This window comes from Cebus imitator, unplaced genomic scaffold (genome assembly GCF_001604975.1).
Source record: "Cebus imitator isolate Cc_AM_T3 unplaced genomic scaffold, Cebus_imitator-1.0 Scaffold74, whole genome shotgun sequence".
Lineage (NCBI taxonomy): Eukaryota > Metazoa > Chordata > Mammalia > Primates > Cebidae > Cebus > Cebus imitator.
The window spans coordinates 2,816,625-2,825,298 of record NW_016107389.1 but is presented as its reverse complement, the minus strand read 5'-3'; the positions used below and the strand labels follow the sequence as shown (position 1 = coordinate 2,825,298).

General features: G+C 37.0%; 1 long non-coding RNA gene across 1 annotated transcript in view; it reads left to right on the top strand.

Annotated features, from left to right (window-relative positions):
• Positions 1–7,631, top strand: part of LOC108306759 — a 10,628-nt gene extending 2,997 nt beyond the window's left edge. The window contains exons 2-3 of the long non-coding RNA XR_001826266.1: positions 6,030–6,032; positions 7,622–7,631. This is a non-coding gene — a long non-coding RNA (uncharacterized LOC108306759). The remainder of the gene's footprint in view (positions 1–6,029; positions 6,033–7,621) is intronic.
• The last annotated feature ends 1,043 nt before the right edge of the window (positions 7,632–8,674 follow it).

The following is an 8,674-nucleotide window of genomic DNA, read 5'->3' as shown; positions in this document are numbered from 1 at the left end:
GGACCCAGAAGGCAGAGGTTGCAGTGAGTCGAGATTGTGCCATTGCACTCTAGTCTGGGTGATAGAGAAAGAGTCTGTCTAAAAAAATGAGAAGAAGAAAAGAAACAAAAATATAACCTCTTCTTCTGTTCTTTCCCATAGCTAAGGGTTTTCTGATATTACTTAGCCCACCTCAAGTTGATTCTACATTTGAAATCCATATAAGAATTTTCACATATAAAAATGCACATTGTACTCCAATCTCTACTGTGTGCCACATATATTTCACTTTGTAGGAGTGTTTTGAACATAGAAAACTGTTAACCCCAGAAACATGACATTTAGAAAAAGCAAGGCAGCCACTGGAAAATTTTCTTAAAGCTGTTCGTTACAAACCTAAGCATACCCAGGCGGCCAGGCGCGGTGGCTCATGCCTGTAATCCGAGCACTTTGGGAGGCCGAGGCGGGCAGATCATGAGGTCGAGAGATGGAGACCATCCTGGCCAACATGGTGAAACCCCGTCTCTACCAAAAATACAAAACTTAGTTGGGCGTGGTGGCGCGTGCCTGTGGTCCCAGCTACTGGGGAGGCTGAGGCAGGAGAACTCCTTGAACCCGGGAGGCAGAGGTTGCAGTGAGCCGAGATTGTGCCACTGAACTCCAGCCTGGTGCCTGGCGACGTAGCAAGACTCTGTCTTAAAAACAAACAAACAAACAAACAAACAAACAAACAAACAAACAAACAAAAAACCTAAGCATACCCAGGGATCCTCCATCACTCAGCAGAGTCAAGGACATTTTATACTACTAGTAGACAGGGATTTTGCTATTTTTAAATAGTTATTTTGCAGTCTGCATTACAGAATTTCTGTAAAACCTAATAATTATAGGCAATTTTGAAAGAAGTACAAATCTTGAGTTATGAATTAGGATTTTCTATGTAGGTATTAAATACTAAACTATGAGCCAACAGTTTTGTTCACTGACCAAAAACTATTTTGCATATTACACAAAGAATATTCTTAACAAGTTTGGTAGCACAAAAATATACATATACACACATATAGACATATGAAGTGAAATAAAATAGAGTCCAATTCAATTTCTGGAATCAATTCAATCTCTGGAAATTAAGCCACAATTTGGCCATCTATTTACCTGATGAGAAAATTTGTACTTCTACATTTTATCTTTGAATACTTATGTTCAATAATCATATACTATTGAAAACCAACATCTGGATATCTACTTGAATTGTGAAATATAATTTGCCAAAATATCAGATTTTGAAGAGTTGTTTTGGTAGTTTATTTTTATTTCTTTAATAAGAAATTAAGAAAGAATGTAACAATATATTTTGTTTGAATGAGAAAGGGACAGCAGGCAAGAGCTCTTATAAATAAAATGTAAGTATTTGCATTAATTCATTAATAGAAGGAAAATAATAGGCAACAAAAGGCAGATAGGTGATGGTGTGCAGATTTAGAGACACATCAAATCTATCATCTGCACAACAGAGTTTCCTGGTAGCTAGATTGGAATGATGCACCATGGGAAGGAAGGGGCCTATGGAGCCTTCCCAGCAGAGATCAGAGACAGAGACAAAGCCAGAACTACAGGACACTATTTCCAAGTAAACTAGCAACATCTGGTCATTATTTGGGTGAATAATTGATGTTGGGATTGGAGAGGAAGAAATTATGTGTTCCAGCTGGTTAGTGGAACGGACCAAAGAGGCATCTGGATTAATTATCTTCGGAGGTCCATGATGGATCTCAGCTTCTGTGATGTGTCATCAATGAAGGAGTCCAAACAAAAGACAGAAGTTAAGAGTTTACTCCAGTCCTCAGAAATGCACACTTTCAGTTGTGCAAGAGGCCTCATCCCTCGATAAATAGAGAAAAACCAGGCAGACGGCTATAGCAAGCCCTGTGATGTTGGTGGGTATGAAATAAAAAGTCCACTTTTCTCACTAGGGCATTCCAGCCAATGGATATTAGAACAGGGCTGTTAAGCTTTGGAGAGGCCTGGAGTTCACTTGAGAATTGAAACAGCATTGGGAGTTCACATGGAGATTAATGTCAGCATCAAGCAATCATTTACATGGTCGAAGTTGCACAGCAGGGTGAGTTGAGTATTCTGTATCCTTGGTCTCCTTAAGTGTATGTCCAAGACCACTAGATGAGTGGAGAAGGAGAGGGATACCAGAGCTCTCCATCTACCTCAGTCATTTAGTCTAGGGTAGAACTGAGCCTTCATAGGCATCATAAAAATGTAAAGCTCTAGAACATAAGTTCCCGCAGAGCCAGCATCTTCTCTGTTATTCACTACTCAACCTCAGTATGTCACTCAGTACCTAGCACTTTTCAGGCACTAAGCAAATAGTTGTTGAATGAATGAAGGAAGGAAGAATAAGAGAAAGAGACAGAAGAAATTGTGACTAATTGTGCAAATATATAAGTTGAGAGTGGAATGTCTATGCAAAATAATATTGTGAAAATCTGGCCTTGTGAGAAATGAACTATTTTACACGAAACATTTGAATATGTCTTAGGAGGTCTCTCCATATAAGTACATGAAAGCATCTCCTTCCATCTTTTAAATGTACCAATATTTATACAGTTGCCTATTTAGTTGTTTATTTTGCCACTTATTTATAAAGCAAACACTTCTATAAGAAAAAGTAAGTTATATAGAGCTTTTAATGTCTTAAAAAATCTACTTAAATGATTTGACACTTTACAGTTAAAATGATCTTGTTTGAAGTGGGAGTTTTGCAGGCACACAGAGAGAATATTGTGTAATTCATTGAAGCAAAACATTAGAAAAATTTAAAAACTGGAAATTGAATAACATAACATTAACATTAACTTGGCAGAGATAGGATATTGTTTTGGATCAAAATTATGACTAGCTTAACTCAAAGGATAAATTTCAAATAACACATTTTTTAAAGCTAAATTTTCATTTTTTCTAAATACAAGTCAACGTCTGTGAAACTATAATGGAAGTGAATCCCCAAACTGCCTGAATTTACAGCAATACCATGAACACCATTCTGTGAGAACCATACATAAAACATATTAGACAAATAATGAATATGTCAGGTTCAGCTCCAATTCAATTCAGTAAGAAAAAATGACCAATATTTAGATGAAATACTTGCCTGCTGAATTTATTCCAGATATCATCCTCATAAAATTTCTATAAGTAATTTTCATTAGTTAATAATTTACTTATGGAGAACTTTTTTCCATCATTTTACAAAGAAAGACATGAGGACAGAATAATATGATAAAGGCTTTTGTTCTATCTTCTTGATAGACTTCATATATATATATATATATTATTGCACTTTAGGTTCTGGGCTACATGTGCGGAACATGCAGGATTGTTGCATAGGCACTTACACGGCAATGTGGTTTGCTGCCCCCATTTCCCCATCACCTATATCTGGCATTTCTCCCCATGTTATGCCTCCCCAACTCCCTAATCCCCACTGTCCCTCCCCTAGTCTCCCCTAGCAGACCCCAGTGTGTGATGCTCCCCTCCCTGTGTGCAGGCGTTCTTATTGTTCAACACCCACCTATGAGTGAGAACATGCGGTGTTTGATTTTCCGTTCTTGTGTCAGTTTGCTGAGAATGATGGTTTCCAGATTCACCCATGTCCCTACAAAGGACACAAAATCATTGTTTTTTATGGCTGCATAGTATTCCATGGTGTATATGTGCCACATTTTCTTTGTCCAGTCTATTGATGGGCATTTGGGTTGGTTCCAGGTCTTCGCTATTGTAAACAGTGCCACAGTGAACATATGTGTGCATGTGTCTTTATAATAGAATGATTTATAATCCTTTGGATATATACCCAGTAATGGGATTACTGGATCAAATGGAATTTCTATTTCTAGGTCCTTGAGGAAGCGCCACACTGCCTTCCACATGGTTGAACCAATTTAGACTCCCACCAACAGTGAAAAAGTGTTCCTATTTCTCCACATCCTCTCCAGCATCTGTTGTCACCAGATTTTTTAATGATCGCCATTCTAACTGGTGTGAGATGGTATCTCAATGCGGTTTTCATTTGCTTTTCTTTAATGACCAGTGATGAGCATTTTTTCATAAGTTTGTTGGCCTCATATATGCCTTCTTTCCGCCTACTTTTGAATGGATTTGTTTCTTTCTTGTAAATCTGTTTTAGTTATTTGTAGATTCTGGATATTAGCCCCTTGTCATATGGGTAGATTGCAAAATTTTTTTCCAATTCTATTGGTTGCCAGTTCACTCTAATGATTGTTTCTTTTGCTGGGCAGAAGTTCTGGAGTTTAACTAGACCCCATTTCTCTATTTGGGCTTTTGTTTTCAATGCTTTTGGTGTTTTAGTCATGAGGTCCTTGCCTATGCCTATGTCCTGAATGGTTTTGCCTATGTATTTCTTCTAGGGTTTTTATGGTGTTAGGTCTTATGTTTAAGTCTTTAATCCATCTGGAGTTAATTTTAGTGTAAGATGTCAGGAGGGGTCCAGTTTCTGCTTTCTGCACATGGCTAGGCAGTTTTCCCAACACCATTTATCAAACAGGGAATCCTTTCCCCTTGCTTGTTTTTGTCATGTTTGTCAAAGATTGGATGTTTGTAGATGTGTGGTACTGCCCCTGAAACCTCTGTTCTATTCCATTGGTTTACATCTCTGTTTTGGTACCAGTACCGTGCTGTTTTGATTATTGTAACCTGGTAGTATAAATTGAAGTCAGGTAGCATGGTGCCTCCAGCTTTGTTCCTTTTACTTAGAATTGACTTGGCTATGCAGGCTCTCTTTTGGTTCCATATGAAGTTTCAGGTGGTTTTTTTGAGTTCTGTGAATAGAGTCACAGGTAGCTTGATGGGGATAGCATTGAATCTATAAATCACTTTGGGCACTATGACCATGTTAACAATATTGACTCTTCCCAACCATGAGCATAGAATGTTTTTCTATCTGTTTGTGCCCTCTCTCATTCCTTGGGCAGTGGTTTGTAGTTCTCCTTGAAGAGGTCCTTTACATCCTTTGTTAGTTGTATTCCTAGGTATTTTATTCTCTTTGTAGCAATTGTGAATGGCAGTTCATTCTTGATTTGCTCTCTTTAAGTCTGTTATTGGTGTAGAGGAATGCTTGTGATTTCTGCACATTGATTTTCTATCCTGAGACTTTGCTGAAGTTGCTTATCAGTTTCAGGAGATTTGAGGCTGAGATGATGGGGTCTTCTAAATATCCAATCATGTCATCTGCAAATAGAGACAATTTGACTTCCTCCTTTTCTAATTGAATATGCTTTCTTTCTTTTTCTTGCCTGATTGCTCTGACTCAACTTCCAATACTATGTTGAATAGGAGAGGTGAGAGAGGGTATCCTTGTCTAGTGCCGGATTTCAAAGGGAATGCTTCCAGTTTTTGCCCATTCAGTTTGATATTGGCTGTGGGTTTGTCATAAATAGCTTTTATTATTTTGAGATACTTTCCATTGATACCTAGTTTATTGAGAGTTTTAGCATAAAAGGCTGTTGAATTTTTTTGAAGGACTTCTCTGCATCTATTGAGATAATCCTGCGGTTTTTGTCTTTGGTTCTGTTTATGTGGTGGATTACATTTATAGATTTGCATATGTTGAACCAGCCTTGCATCCCCTAGATGAAGCCTACTTGATCATGATGGATAAGCTTTTTGATGTGCTGTTGCAATTGGTTTGCCAGTATTTTATTGAAGATTTTTGCATCTATGTTCATCATGGATATTGGCCTGAAGCTTTCTTTTCTTGTTGAGTCTCTGTGGGTTTTGGTATCAGGATGATGTTGGTCTCATAAAATGATTTGGGAAGGATTCCCTCTTTGGATTGTTTGGAATAGTTTCAGAAGGAGTAGTACCAGCTCCTCTTTGTATGTCTGGTAGAATTCAGCTGTGAACCCATCCAGACCTGGGCTTTTTTTGGTTGGTAGGCTACTAATTGCTGCCTCAACTTCAGCCCTTGTTATTGGTCTATGCAGGGTTTTGACTTCTTGCTGGTTTAGACTTGGGAGGGTGTAAGTATCCAGGAATTTATCCATTTCTTCCAGATTTACTGGTTTATGTGCATAGAGTTGTTTGTAGTAATCTCTGATGGTAGTTTGTATTTCTGTGGAATCTGTGGTGATATCCCCTTTTTTGTTTTTTATTGCATGTATTTGATTCTGCTCTTTTTTCGTTTTTATTAATCTGTCTAGTGGTCTATTTTATTGATCTTTTCAAAAAAACAGCTCATGTATTTATTAATTTTTTGAAGGGTGTTTTGTGTCTGTCTCCTTCAGTTCTGCTCTGATCTTAATTATTTCTTGTCCTCTGCTAGCTTTTGCTCTTGCTTCTCTAGCTCTTTCAATTCTGATGATAGAGTGTTGATTTTAGATCTTTTCTTGCTTCTCATGTGTGCATTTATTGCTATAAATTTTCCTCTACATACTGCTTTAAATGTGTCCCAGAGATTCTGGTACATTGTGTCTTTATTCTAGTTGTTTTCAAAGAACATCTTTATTTATGACTTCATTTCATTGTTTATCCAGTAAATATTCAAGAGCCAGTTTTTCAGTTTCCATGAAATTGTGCATTTCTTAATCCTGAGTTCTAATTTTATTGCAGCATGGTCTGAGAGACTGTTTGTTATGATTACTGTTCTTTTGCATTTGCTGAGGAGTGATTTACTTCCAATTATGTGGTCAATTTTAGAGTAGGTGTTATGTGGTGCTGAAAAGAATGTATATTCTGTGGATTTGGGGTGGAGTGTTTTGTAAATGTCTATTAGGTTTGTTTGGTCTAGATCTGAGTTGAAGTTCTGGATATCCTTGTTAATTTTCTATCTCGTTGATCTTTCTAATATTGACAGTGGAGTGTTAAAGTCTCCCCTATTATTGTGTGGGAATCTATGTCATTAAGAACTTGCTTTATGTATCTGGGTGCTCCTGTATTGGGTGCATATATATTTAGGATCAGTATCTCTTCTTGTTGCATTGATCTTTTTACCATTATGTAATGCCCTTCTTTGTCTCTTTTGATCTTTGTTGGCTTAAAGTCTATTTTATCAGAGTCTAGGATTGCAACTCCTGCTTTTATTTTTGCTCTCCCTTTGCTTGGTAAATCTTCCTCCATCCCCTTATTTTGAGCCTATGTGTAACCTTGCATGTGAGATGGGTCCTGGATACAGCACACCAATAGGTTTTGACTTTTTATCCAATTTGCTAGTCTGTGTCTTTTGATAGGGGCATTTAGCTCATTTACATTTAAGGTTAATATTGTTATGTGTGAATTTGATCCTGCCATTTTGATGCTAGCTGGTTGTTTTGCCCATTAGTTGACACAGTTTCTTCATTTTGTTCATGCTTTTTACCATTTGGTAGATTTTTGGAGTGGCCGGTACTGGTTGTTCCTTTCTATGTTTAGTGTTTCTTTCAGGAGCTCTTGTAGGGCAGGCCTGGTGGTGACAAAATCTCTCAGCAGTTGCTTATTCATAAAGAATTTTATTTCTCCTTTGCTTATGAAGTTTAGTTTGGTTGGATATGAAATTCTAGTCTGAAAGTTCTTTTCTTTAAGGATGTTGAATATTGGCCCCCACTCTCTTCTGGCTGGTAGGGTTTCTGCTGAGAGATCCACTGTGAATTTGATGGGCTTCCCTTTGTGGGTAACCCACCCTTTCTCTCTGGCTGCCCTTAAGATTTTTTCCTTCATTTCAACATGGTGAATCTGACAATTATGTGCCTTGGGGTTGTTTTTCTTGAGGAATATCTTTGTGGTGTTCTCTGTATTTCCTGGACTTGAATATTGGCCTGCCTTGCTAGATTGGGAAAGTTCTCTTGGATAGTATTCTGTAGAGTCTTTTCCAGCTTGGTTTTATTCTCTTCATCACATTCAGGTAAGCCTATCAAATGTAGATTAGGTCTTTTCACAGAATTCCATATTTCTTGGAGGCTTTGTTCATATCTTTTCATTCTTTTTTCTCTAATCTTAGATTTTTAATAAAACACAATGAAATGTATGTAGGATGCCCTATCAAATTGGTTTGTTTTTATTTATTGGTTGCCCAAGGAAAAACAAGATTTATATTTGATTTCATTTTTTGCATGTCAATCGTTATCTTTTTACAGTAGATACAACATAGGGTATAAACTTTTTTTACTTCTCCATTCTACCTTAAGAGCTAAGGAAAAAACTAACACATTAAAGCAATTAAAGGAATCTGTCACTCCATAGTGGACTTGCTTGCAGTAAATCATTGTGTAGCATTATGTAACCTCTTTCAATTCCTTTCTTTTACCTTGTTTGGCTCATCACAAACAAATCATTACTAATGTTAGTATTCACCCTTTTTTAAAAAGAAAGTTAGGTTTTTGTTTTATAACATATTTAAAATAGATTCAATGAGCTATATGCTTTAGATGTATGAGTAGTAGCCACATTGTAAGTTATGGTTGCCATTTCTTCTGGACATACAGTGGCCTGAATCATTATTCATGAGCAAAACTCTTTCTTAAACCAAAATACAAATCATTAGACTCTTTTATTCTGGAGAATGCTTCACTTTGACAATAATAAATTTCTCTAAGGAGATTATGCAAGGCTTAGGAGCTGAAGACTCACTACATTTTATCTGCATTGGCTTTCAATAACTATCAGTTAATGGAAAAAATCAAAGAAGAAT